This window comes from Patagioenas fasciata, chromosome 5 (assembly GCF_037038585.1).
Source record: "Patagioenas fasciata isolate bPatFas1 chromosome 5, bPatFas1.hap1, whole genome shotgun sequence".
NCBI lineage: Eukaryota > Metazoa > Chordata > Aves > Columbiformes > Columbidae > Patagioenas > Patagioenas fasciata.
The window spans coordinates 46,868,698-46,883,014 of NC_092524.1; positions in this window are offsets into that span (position 1 = coordinate 46,868,698).

Genomic DNA, 14,317 nt, shown 5'->3' on the forward strand with positions numbered 1-14,317 from the left:
GTGACAAAATGCAACAGAAAATGCAAATTCAGCCTGGAAGATGGCAACAGAACGGAATATACAAATTCACACACTGGGTAGAACTGAGCATGTCTGGGAAATCCTGAAATCATTTACCGAACCCATTAGAAGTAGCTTTGTGAGCAGTGGGATGAATTAATCCCGACTTCCTATGGAATTGTGTCTTGTGCTGAATTTACTATGCTGCATATAAAAATAGGCGAGCTCCAACCAGAGATTTTCCCACAACTAGTACATTCATGCACCCCTTTTTCAGGACTGTCTTTTCTCCATCTAACAAAGGGTCAGGCTAGGAAAATTTCACTCAGTGCAGACCCTGAAAAACTGTCTTCTCCATCCAGGAAAATTGTTGGGACCTAGCACAATTAAGATCTCTACATCTCTTTCGGGTAAATTCATTTGAAGGTGAAAGGTTCAATTCAAAATTTATTGTGAGGAATGAGTGAAAAAATAGAGACAGATAAAGACAGTCACAGACAGTGTGATCACTTAAGCCTTGTTTCATTTGGAAATGAGGCTTGAAGGAATAAAAATATTTTCTGTATCTAATGGAAATAGAGAGTTTACCAGAAACTTGGCAAGTCTTTGAATTATGAGAAGATTGGCATTGTAAGAGGGAGATTAAGGAAGACAATGACACTGTAAGAAAACAACACTATTTCTTTGGCACCAAAAATTTTGAGTAGCGATCCAGCTTGGAATATTTCTTTTCAGATTATAAGGATGAAGCTTGAAAATGGCAAGACTCACATTAGGAAGAACTGGAAAAGAAAAATTAATTGAAAAGGAACAATCTCCCAGGATTTTATGTGATTTGTTTGGGGCCTCTGAAGAAAATGAAGAATAGAGCAGCCCTGCTGCTGAGACAACACACATTATAGAAATAGAATTTGCAGCTCTACATGGTGAATTCCAGCCACATACCCAGCCTCTACAGCACAGTAAAATGACTGAGGTCACTGGAATTAGTGAGGGCAAAATCAGGCCCGTCCAAAGAGAGAAGAGCTTCCTCTGGCAACCCAGGTAGCAATGTTCAGCATGCCTGTGCATTTCCCCACTTGTGGATACATGCCCATTTCTCTAACCAGCCCTGGCCTTGTTATTCCAAATAAAGATGAAGAGAAACAAAGATCTCTCCTTTGCCAGAGATGTGAAGCTTTGAATTTATATTTTCATGCTGGGCTTGGCCCTTTTTTCCCTTACACACCAGCTGCCTTTTCTGCATCCTGCATGGCCTAGTCTAGCTTCTGTTCTGGGAACATGCTTTCTCCCCAAGTCAAAGTGGATGATTCAGGCCCTGTGCCTGGCATGGAAAGCTACCCAAGCACTACTGCACTAATGCTAATATTCCCAATAAAGACATGCACTGAAGAGCTTGGTGGGCTCCTGGACTGGGAAAAGGAGAGCAAGAGAGGAGTTGCAGTGTAAGGAATACTTGGTCCTGTTGGAGAATGAGGGTCAGCTCGCCACTGGGACCCTTACTGTGATTGTAAATAAAGCAACATCTGTGATGGGAGTCAAAGTCTGGGGTGAAACAGTTTTTTGGGGAAGTAAGAAAAATCATCCAGCTCTGTCTGAACAAAATTTAGGATGCATAAAAGCCTAAGCCATAAGCTTATGCCATGTACCATAAAGATGTCTTATCTCTCAATAATGATGTTATGGAAGCATCTTGTACCCAAGCACCAGTGCTCTTCCACAGGGAACATAGTTAGTCTTGTCTATTGTCCCTACAGCTATTCCCATGTCATTCCAGCTTAGATGGCTCACACAATGTCTCATCCTCTCTGTGACCAAGCACTTAGATCTTCTAGTATCTGCCTACCTCTCAGTCCAATTCTAGACCTTTCTTGTCACATAAAATGGATTTTTTAAATGCATATTTATCTTCACAGAATTTATATGCCACTGAGGAGAAATTCACACCCTCTCCCCAAATGAAAGAAGGAAGAAATAAAATCCTGTCCTTGACTTAGCCCTTTATATGCACTATCTCAGCAAGGATGGAATTCAATCAGCAACAGTTCATTGTAGCTTTATTTCTAAATCACAGCTGACTAGTGCCTGACCCACAGGCCAATTGTAGCCTCCAGAACTGTACAGCAGTATAGGGCAGCCTAGTGACTCTTTTATGACTCAGATAGTTTCCAGTGATTCTTTCTAAAGGTCCCAATGTACAATGTTCAACTCAGACCATCTGTTTGAGTTCTGTGGAGCACCACACAGTTTGCTATGTAGTTTTCCTGGGTTGTACCTCTTTGTGCAGACATGGAAGACCTCAGATTGGTTGCACTGGACCTTGTCATCAGTGTGATCAGGAAGAAAGAACTGTGTTACTGTTCCAGCTATCTGCAAGGTCGATGATTCAAGGCAGCTTGCTCCACTGAACAAGTCTCCACTAAGTGTTGTTCCCACAGGATGTATTGTGTACCCCACAGGAGCACACACAGGGTTAACATTCTTGATTTTCTTCCCAGAGACAAATGGTTTGTGTTGAGGAACTGCTGCTGGGAAGGAAGAAAAAAAATTCCCTTTTTTATTATTCCGAGGTGCATTTTAATTTGCACAAGCGACATTGTGTCTGTGATGGATTACACGAAGGGAAACATTACAGCCCAGCAAGCTCGGCAAGGAAAAAAATAAGGGAGATATGGGGAGGATTAAAAACAACCTATTGCAATGCAGAATTCTGATAAGGGCTCCATGGTTCCTTCAGAGTGGGCGCAGGTGGAGCTCAGAGTACCAAGAAGGGGCATGGTATAGGGTGAGGGAAGGGAAGCAGAATGGGAGCACAGACTGCAAGAGACTACTTGGTCATGTAGTCCACTCTCTTCCTCCTACCAGCACCATCACAGAAGACCTTTCATAAAAGATCAGGCTCCATCTTAAAATCTGTTCTGTTTCCTTTGCTCTGGAAGCATGTTACAGAACCTCACTTCTCTTTCTGATGGTTAGAAACCTTCATTTAATTTCCAGACTAATTTATTCTCAGCCAGTTTATACCCATTTGTTCTTGTGCCAACATTGTCCTTAAGCTTAAATAGCTGTTCTCTCTCTTGAGATATTTGTGGTTTGATGTATTTATAGAGAGAAATCATATCCCCTCTTTCCTTATTTTGCCTGACTGAACTAGGAAATCTCTTAATATCCTGTAAAACAGATTCCCCATATCACTGGTAACGTTAGTACATTACTGTGCTGTGTTCCACTCCATCCTTCTGGGATATTGGTGACTGGAATCATACGTGTTATTTCAGGAGGGGTCCTAACAGGGCTGTTGAACAATTGCACAATAGTTACATTTCTCTACTGGAAGCATCCCTATGCTGAAAAAGCCTTCCTGGCTGTGGACCTTTCATCAGCACCATGCTGATCATTTGGCCAAGGCCATTGATGGTCAAGACAAGAAAAGCCTCCTTTCAGCATAATGCTTTGACTTTCGGCTCTACCTGTTGCTGTCCACCCCACCCCCGTCAGCGTCAGGATTCCTCCCCTACTCACCAGGCAGCACCTTATCTAATGACTTTCTGAACTTCTGATAAACAAGCTCTAGCCAGTTATCTTATCAAAGCCAGCTATCTCACTGCATTTTACACCATCTTCTATTTTGCTCTTGTGCAGGTCCTTTTCTTTTAAGAGTACAAAACTACTGTACAAGCTGGAGAAAAATCTCTGTTGCCTGCTAATAGTATACTGTTTACAGCACAAAGGTAGGTAATTCTGTCCCCTTGATGGGGGGGAGCAATGGTAATATGCAGTGGTCTCTTTACTACAGTGTTATCTTTTTTTTGTATGCTTTTCAGGGTCTCAGCAGTATAACCAGACTGTTTGTACACCTCATTTTTTCAATCCAGCCTCTTCTTGTTTTGAACTAATATAAAAAAGCATTTCTTCAGAGACATTAGTGACTGAAATTAAAGAAGATATTTTTTCTGGCACTTAGGGATGGCGGTATTTAATAACAATAAAAAATCCAGCCTGGTAGGTGGTCTGAGAAATGCCGTAACACAGCAGGAGAGACTCAAGAAAGCAAGCTGAATTGGGCACACTGTTGGTAAACCAAAGCCTCACATTTTTGTACTGTGAATCATGTGGAGTATTTGAAGTGACTGCAATAAGGATTTATCTGTTAATTTAGAGGGTGCATCTTGTTATAAAAATCCAAGTGCATCCATAAAAAGGGATGAAAAAACTCCACCCAGAACATCCTCATTAATAGCACATAAATAAAAAGAGCCAGGCTACTCCAAAATCTTACTAAGCTCCAATGCAGAATAGTACTGAGTACATGGAAACACCGGCTACTTCTCTGGAAGCTACACAGGCTCAAAATCTTTCCCAATCAGAAGCTGAAAATTGATTGCCATAAGCCCTGGAGGCTTTACCTGCAGAAGAAATAGATGAGCTCTGTAGAACCCCTAAGGTTACTGTAGCTGGGCTCTGATGCACGACATGAGTGGTTTCTGCTGAATATATTTGGCCATCAGTGCATGCATATATGTACATACTGCAATGTGAACACATATCTATTTGTCTGTCCTGTCTGCGTATAGATGAAATGGTGGCTAAAACCATAGGGTAAGGTATGAGTACTTGAAGCCTAATAACTCCAAACCTGGTGTCCTCATTTTTATAAGGCTATCATTACTTGGCATGAGTGAACTCACCTTGTCAGTGAGAAATGCTCTGCTGCTTAAATACTATCTGGCCCTGACTAACGCTACAGGCACAATGCAACTGTTCCCCTCCCTTCACAAGTCTTCTGGGAGGTCACAGATTGGACCCATTCAGTTGGTAAGGGAAGAACAGAATCCTGCATTCTTCCCTATGGCTCTGCCGCCTCAGCTGAACTACAAAGTAAAAGATCACACATGATTCTTTTTGATTCCAGAGTCAGTAAGGTTAGCCCTACGTAACTGCTAAAAGAATGTAACATATTCAAAGACAGATTTCAGAAATGTATTTTCCATTTTCCCCATTATCTGGGGCAACCCAGTACTCTATTAATGAAAAGTTGACTGTGATTACTTTTCAGAGCAGAGCTAAACTCTGCTACTCTAAGAGTCTAGAAAGGTCAATGTTACACTTGTCGTGTCACAAAAGTAAGAAATCCCAGAGTCAACTTCCAGAAAATGTTAAGTGGAAAATTTTAAGAAAATAGAGTATCACTTCCAAAGTCTGCTTGTCTGTCTGTGCCTCCCTGTCCTTCTGGCTATAACTTTTCCAAGCTGACATCATGCTGTATGCTTGAAGAAACTGTGTCTCTCTTCTCAGAACACATTTAAACTCTGTTTCCTCCGGAGGAGGAGTAAAATATGCTTCTTTAAATAAATTCATAGCAGAAAATTAAGAAGTATACATGATTTTTTTTTTAAATTCAACATCAGCTAATTAGTAATCAGCAAATAAGTGTTGGGGTAGGAAAAGACTGAATACATTATATGAGTTGTTCAAACTGAATGCTTTAGGCAGCTAAAGTGTTAAGTCCCATTCCTTTACACCAGTGTTACTGTCACTGAAAAACAGCAGAGCTGAAAAGGGTACCAGTGACTTCTAGGCAGGGATTCTGAAATACAGCCATCTACATCTCTCCCAGTGCCTCCCTAATCCTGCCAGCTCCTTTGTCTTCTAAGTGAGGTTTAGGCAAGTAGGCAGCACAGCCTAATTGGTTTCTTTGATGTGATATACATATAAGGGGACTGGTTAAAGAGCTCCATGATAACCTTCCTCACTGAGATTTCTCTTCTTGATGTAGTGGATGTGGCAGGTAGCATTAGTACAGCCTGAAGATCTCTCAATATGGGAAGGGTCCTTTCTCACAGCGATAGTATCATAAATATCCAGTCACCGAAGCAAGGCCCACCTTCTGTGGAACAATTAGGCAGTTCTCAGCCCCGTTCCTGGTGCACAAACACACACCCGGCTGGGATGGGATGGACAAACTTCTGTCCAGACTCCTGGGCCAAGTGCTCTTGCAGGCAGGGTGACAGTACTGAGGACAGGCAGCAGGGAGAAGCGCTGATGGCCATTGCTCCTGCCATAGTTCCCCTGCAGAGAAAGCTGCAGGCACATCCATTCCCCTATATCAAATGTGGGTTTCAAAAAAAAAAAAAAATTCTACCTCAATTCAATAGAATTCTACCACTGAACCTCTCAGATTTGCTCTTGCTCCCAGCTAGCAGAGTGAGTACAGTTTGAAGTGGGGAGCGGACAGGTGGTTTCACAGAGAGGGTTGGGAGGTCGTAAAGAGAATGCAGGGCCCCTGCTTCTTGTCTGTGGGGGTCCTGGAGAAGGTGCCTAAAGATTCAAAGGAAGGTGAGGTGGGGTAGGAGACAGTCCCAGCAAGCCCAAAAGTCTCTGTTCGCAGTGTTACCCAACTCTGCCAGGTTTCAGACTACTCAACATAGTTGTCTGCCTCTGCTTGGACAAAGAACCTGCATGTTTACTTACTGCCTTGACACCATATCAGTGCTTTTCCAGAAAAACACAAGCTGCAGGACAGACACAGTAATTTCTAGCAGCCAACTCCTGAAAACAACAAAAAAAGACCATTTTAAAAGTTCTTTCTCTGTCAAATTTCATACTGCCATGAGACAGTGGATTTGTCAGAGCTTCTAAAAGTGTAAGTTTAAAAAAGCATGTTTTGAGGCAAACTAAGATCACTGACACTTTCCCTAGAATGAGACTGCTATGAAATAGTAGGGATTTCTTGGGAAAACGCTGAACATTATATCATTCAGAGTTTTTCAACAACGAGACAGCAGATCAAGGTAGTGGATCTGTCATGTCAGTGTTCAGTATGTGCCAGGTCCTTGGGAGGAGCCAGCTGGAAGATTAATCTACTATCAAACCATCGTTTTAAAATTATGTTTTAAAAATATAGGTTAAGCTTCAAGGATCTTTACCTAAAAGAGAAAGCCAGTGTCACCAGCCCGCTGGCATGTCAGATGCTAACCCAGTGCCCAGATGTTTGGGAACAGAGTGAATCTCAGTTGTCCTACAAGTCATGAAACAATTTATTGGCTAATTCCACGTGTAATGGATGATTTTGCTGAGGTTCAGTTAAATCCTTTACGTTATTAAAAACAACAGTGTCAGGTTACAATTACTAAAGAAGTCTCAAGTCACACAAGGCTTCAGAGATTATACCCAAAACTTTGATGGGATCATGTGTATGTGTCCATGGACTACTGTTCTCCTGGAAAAATGAGTTAATAGATTTGCTCTCAGTAACTCTTCTGGGGGCTCTCAGCCCCTCCCCAACCTCCTAGAGAGCTGCGCAAGCTCTAGTTTTGCTGCACATTTCAGGAAATACGATGTGGGAAACGCCTTGCACAGGTACCACTTGTGTAGCTTCGCTACTTGATTCTCTGCTGACAACTTTCCCCCACAGGTCAGCCAAAAGAACATCACCATTGTCATTTTCATGTCTACACAGGTAGTGGGGACTGGGATACTCCCAAGTCAGGAATCGTTCATTTTAGTTTAGTACAGTTTCCACTGTGATGTCAACCCACTGCTGGACACCTGAAAACATGGTATCCTTCTTTATGGCACAGATTCTTCTCTCTTCAGCAGAGATGGATTTTTGAATAACAGTATCAACAACCTATTTCTCTGTTATGCTTTAAATGATAAGAAAGTGTTTTTAGTATTCTCTTTTTGCCAAGAAAGGTGGGACCAGACAATCCTCGAGGTCCCTTCCAACCAGGTGTTCTATGATTCTGTGCTTATTAAAGACAGGTAAACAGAACACACTTCATACTGACAAGTCTTGACCTTGAGCCAGAAACTCATCCTGCACATCAGAAGCAAGGCTCTCTTTTTAGGCTCTATTATCATGTGCACAGTCAATCACAGAATTAAGAATTGCCTTGTATTGCTCTTCCTGGAAGAAAAGACTTCAAATGTAAAGTGTACCACTGCAGACTTTTTGGATGCACTTAACAGTGCCTAACAAAATATCGTCCTTTGGCCCACAGGAAGATTCTATAGGATGAAGCCAAATTTCCACCATCTCCAAGTAACTCTCTCTTATTCATGGATTGCCCAGCTCAGAGTACACTGAGCTCAGTGTATCATTGGTCTTTAGGGTGATGTGAAGCCGTATTATTGATTACTGAGTTTCACAGTGAGTGCCAGCAACCATTCTCTGCCTGACAGGACAGAGGGAGTGTATATGAATCATGTGGGATAGGAATGACTTGAGTCATGCTCAGTTAGCTCCTCTATTTCTTTATTGAAAGATGCCTGTGATACTCCTTGGTCAGACACTAAGAGCTTTAAAGAATGAGAAAAAAAAAACAAAATGAAAATAAAGAGGAAAAATGAGAACACAGAGGATTTCCTCTACTCTTTCCCTGAAGAACGAAAGAAAAAAAAAAAGATAAACTGCCATATAAACATGAACTGACATGTTCCCTTTACCAACCTTGTTTTGCTGTAAAGGCCTTATGTCAAGAAGCTGCGCTATAATAATACTGTTTGTTTTACTGTTTATGGATAAAGGCTACTGCTCCTCAGATGGAGATGGCAATACCCACTGCAGAGCATGCCAGCTATTTCCTTGCTCATGGGTTCTGGCATCAGCCAATTCCTCTGTGTGATTTATCACCTGGTAATCCATCTCATCCATCCATTATCCTGCAGAAAAATCAGCTCTGGACAGTCGCTTTCTCTGCAGCATAGCAGGCAGAGCTGTCACTTTGCCTACATTGTTCTCAGCAGAGCAGGAGAATTTTGTCTTTTCACATTCAGTAAGACTCATGTAAATTTGGTTCAGTGTCTCACAGGTGGAAATAATGGGTCCGTTAGCACATTAGGCTAGACTGATCAGCAGCATAAACATTTCAGTTGGGATGGCTCTTCCAACTTAGGACTTGCCAGCATCTGTGAGACTCATGCAAGTTAGCTCTTGTGAAACTCCTTTATCTTCCACAGGCATTTAAGCATCAATTAATGAAGCTTCCAAAAACTATTTACTGAAGTCAAACTGTGCTGAACTGATAAAAATGACATAGAGTGATTTCAAATGCTCCAACTGTAGCTTATGCAAACATTCAGCAATAATTTATGTTGTGAAACAATACATATAAGCAAAAAAAAGTGCATTATTGCATGCCAGTTCTTTGGTGTTTTAAATCTATTTCTAGGATTTTTGTATTAATATATACAATGCGTGTGCATACTCATCCAGCATCTAAATAGTGCACCAGACTTATGGTAGACCAGAATACTATTCATAAGCAGTATCAAAGGTTTTTATATTAGAAAGCTATATCTATATCAATAAATTCTACACATTCTCCTAAAGTAGACATGTACTTATTCGTACAAGCTTGGTTTAAGTTGATTGCATGTATGGAATCAATGAAGCCAACAAATGTTTCTTGTGTGGACCTGGTCTAAATTATCAGACCTTGGGTCCAGATCAGCACCTCCATACTTGCATGACAGCTAGTTAGGAGGTACTCCAGTGCAAATATTAGCAGTGATGAAGCATATGCAGAAAAATAACACACTGCAATAGAAATTAAAATTCTTCTGCCTGCAGCTGTGCAGCTTACAAAATATCTCTATTCTGCAAAAAGCTCTGTGTACAATAAAGAAAAAGATAAAAAAGGAAAAACTATATTTTCCTTCAAAGACTCAACAAAAAGCAACACATCCTTTCAAGAATAAGACTTTCACTTTTGATACAGCTGTACTGGATCTAGAATTTGTCGTGTGCTCAGGGAGAGGACTCACAAACCCAAAGAGAGTTCAGGTTGGGGAAAATAATTAATTTCTATTCCTCTCTTTCAGCTCAGTCAACCTCATGGGGGGAGGTGCCAGAAAACATTACCGCCGTCCCCTTCTTCAAATTAAAAAAAAAAAAGGTAGATGAGGAGGGAAAGGGGAAACAAAGATACAGGAAGAAACTGGGGAGGGGAGGAGTAAGGATGGGGAGCTGAGAAGCAAGAAGAAAAAAGCATTTGTAAAATTAAAAGGCAGGGCCCCATCAGATTGTGTCGGGCAGGGGAAAGCGTGTCATAGGCAGGAGTAATTGGTAATCGGAGCAGAAGTGAAGAAGGGGATGATTTATGGGAGCATGGAGACAGGGGTGGAATAATTTTTGGAGCAGAACGGGGAACTTACTGAACGCCTGAAACTCAGCTACTTATCCACTCGTTCTAGTGATAAATTAGCTCTTGTTTAAAGTAACTGGAGCTCCATTTTTCATTCTGATTACTACACTTGATATCTCTCTCTCTCCTTCTGTTTCTCTCTGACCACTGCCCCTTAGCAGGTTCTCTGAGCTGAGGCAGTGGGTTTATGGAAACTCTTCACCCCTCCATTACACTTTCTCCCCATATGCCCCCTGCCTTCCAATTACTGTAGGTTTAACTCTTTAAGTTACTGTATGTTTCTCTGTGCTGCTTAAACTCTTTCTCATGGTTGACCTGGACGCATATGGAACATGATTCTCCATTCATGGTATGGTGGGGGGAAGGTAGGTATGAGTGGGGGAGAATGACGCTTACATGCATACAGAGCAAGCACAGTGGAATCTCATGGCTTCCAGCACTGGTGTGTGTGCTTGGCATGTTTGGAAAGCAGCAACATATCTGGCCTAGAGCACGTTAGGTTATTACTAGGAAGGATTTATTTTACAGTACCAGTCAAAGCCACTGCACTTCCCTCAAGCTCAAGCTCTCACTGTTCAGTTCACCACCTAAATCCATATGAAGACTCAAGGGAGACACAACAGGCAAGACTGAAACAAGTGGTAGAAAGGAGTTGACATACAGCAACAGACTTGCCAGAAGCAAGAGTAGGCGATTTTAAGACAAACATTTAAAAATATGCCTTTAATTAAAAATTGTAAAACAAATAAATACTAATAAAATCAAGTTTCTTACCGACATAGGAACCAGTTATTTTCCTGAAAGCATAAAGATACTGAAGTGGACCACAAGGAAGGATTTGAAGGATGAAGTGGTTTTGCCAGTCAGTTCAGGGAATACAATATAAAGTGTACCACAGGAGACAGACCAGCTAGGTTTCTGCTACCTTCCCTTATGAGTGAGAAACACATGAATAGCAAATTGCTGAGAGTACTGAGGAACAAACTGCAAGAACAGACAAGCCAAGACTTGGCTTATTACTGCCATTAGTCTAGAACTGGAATATAAAAAAGAAAGGATTATTCACTGAAATTAAAAGATGAAAAAGCAATTTTTCCACACACCAATAATTAGCTAGTACAATCTTCACCTCGGCTGCTATTGATGTCAGGAGCTTGGCACAACTGAAAAGGATAAGGCTGGTCTGAAAACACAGTTATCTAGACTATGTTGGCTGGTGTGGACACCAACAGCTGAACCCCTGCACAAGAAGCCAGTTTCTACATATGCAGTCTCAGCAGATGTGTCCACACAGTCCAGGTGTTCCTTAACTGCCCCGTGACTGGAGACCTCGCACCTTCTCAACTCATTTTGTGTGAATCACAGCAAAAGACAAGATATCAGGTTAGCAAAGGGTACCAGATCTGGCACATCACAGCAGCCCATGACCACCATACAGGGCAGCACAGCCATAAAGCCTCACTGAACAAATATGCTGCCTGCCCAACATGGCTCACACACAATGAAAACTCTGTTGCATATGACAGGACACAACATCAATTAAACTACAGATCCAGTTCTAGCTGTTGTGAACGAGCCATATTCTGACGAGTGTCTGTCTTATTTGTTGCTCCTGCCTGCCCTGTGACACCTCCCGTACTGCCAGCCTGAATACATTCTCCTAGTGTATTTTCTCTTCAGGTCTCTCCTGTATTTCTGTAGCCAGCAGGTAGTATAACCACACATTATCATCTTTATGCCAGAAAATATTAATATTATGGATAGGTACTTTTCCAAATAAGAAACAAATAAGAACCTCAACAAAATGTTTTCATACTACTGTTTCTCAATCCAAACCTTTTTCTTATGGGCTTTCAATGCTTATTCTGTTAACATAATGATCTCCAAGTTCAAGCAGAGCAATCCCATCTCCATTACCTCCTTATTCGTGCTATTATAGACTTGTGTGTTACACGTACAACCTGGTAGCACTGAAATCCTGCTATTACCTGTGCAGTCTTTGAACAAGTAATTACAGCTTGAGTTACGAAGTGTTTAGGAGGAAAGTAAAGGAAAGTAAAGTTTAGGAGGAAAGTAAAATGTTAGAAAAAAATCTGTAAGTGTTGTCATTACTAAAACCAGTAGGTGGGCAAGTTGCTTGGAAACAATGGTGGAGGATCTGCCTTGGACTTACAGACAGTTTAAGAGCCCAGCTCTCCTGAACACATATTTACAAGTCCACAGCGTGATGTGGTTCCCACAAAACTCACCAGAAATCTATCTTTGGAAGATAAATGGGACCACCAGGTACTACACCATTAGTATTTCACCAGTGATGTCAACCCAGCCACATCATGCAGGCAGGGACTGCAGACCAAGGCCCAGAGTAAAAAGCAGCTGCAAGAGAGGCAACAGGCAAGGACAAGGTGTGCAATAAAAGGGTGACGATAATGAACGTGCATTTTCTTTGAGGTGAATATACTGTACATCTTCTAACCTTGGAGGATCCCAGGGGGTTTTGGAAAGGGGATGAGGGTGGTTCACAGCTGTTAATACATTTTTATTATATATTTTATTATATTAAGTAGAGGGCAAACTGATCACTATGACCAGACAAGGACAGGGAGATTAGTCTTACTGCACTGACGGGCAGTTTCTTACTTGGAGTCCAGGCAGCTAATCTACTCGCCATGTTTCAGACAGTGCTCACTTTATCTGTACATAGCAGCCCAATCCCATCTCTCCTTCTCATACCTTTGATAGCAAGCAGCTAGATTTTTGGAGAGTGTATGAAGCAAATGAAGACTCTGAAAGTTTTGCTTTTATACACAGCAATTTCAATGCAAGAGCATCTTGCCTGTTCTCAAAGAGGAAGAGTTACACCTGAGAATCCAATTCATACCTTTTTTTTGTAAAAAAAAAAAAAAAGTACTTAAACTTCCTCAGTTTGAGGCAAAGAAGTAGAAATATGTACTTTCAAAGAGAGATTCATCAAAGCTGCACAATACGAAATGTAGCTGATTTACTTATATAAATAATTATATTAGTTTTTTGAAAAGGATGTTTCAGAATTAGCCCAGAACTGGAACTGTCAGATTTCACAGGAGAATACAGAAATCAGTGAAACAGAATGTCTGCTCCTGAAATGCCCGCATAAGGTGCTAATCCCAGGGAACAGCATTGGTGGATTTCAAAGAATAGTTCTTTGTTTTCCCTTACCCTGCTCAGTGGTGCTGCACAGGAGCACGTTTTACACCAAAGGAACTGAGATATTTGTGCAAGCAGCTTTCACAAGTTTTGGAATACTTCAAGTTGAAAAACGATGAAGGAATTATGTAGATTTTTTTCTGTGGAGACCAGTTCTTTGCAGAAACACCAAATAGTAATCCTGCATCCGTTACCATAAACCCATAAGAAGACAACTAAAAAAATAACCTTCTTTTTTTCTTATTCTTTTTTTTCCATCCCAGAGTAGAACTATTGTTTTTACTCTTCTATCTCAGCTGACAGGCTTGGCATTTGAGATACGGCACTTGAAAACACAAGCGGGACAAAACCAGAAGTTTCATTTTACGAAAAATGTGAAAGGTAACAGGCCACAATCCTAAACTAATAACCTTATGCTTTCTTTGAGGAAGTAGGTGGAGTCTAAATGAGCTTTATGGTTCAAATCCAACCTGCATGAAATCTGGCACACATGTAGTTTTAAACTGGCATCTAGAGCAGCTTGGATCTTAAAAATCAAACACCCTTATTTTTTCCTGAAAGAGTCAAGCGGTGAAAACTTACTAGGCAGGCCTTGCAATAGGCCATATGGAGGGATGATTCTTTTGTTAGACTGTGATATTTTGCCTTGTGATTATTTTCTAAATGACAACTGTCATGGTGGTTTACAGCAGTGGCAGCTTTCTTCTAGAACTACCTGATCAACACAAAGCTAAGATGGACAAAGCAGAAGCAGCTTAGCATAAAATGGTGTACTCTGGCATCTGACTTTTTATTGCCTTGGCTCCACCCTAGTCAACAAACCGCAGAATTAGTCAGAGGGTTGTTCACACCCCAGCGTTCCTGATGAGACTGCCAACAGGGAAACTGCCCAGTGCAACTCTCCGCCACTTTCTCTGCAAAATGAGTAAGACACTAGTTCAGCGAGGACACTAACTCATAGCACATGGCCATGAGGTAGTACT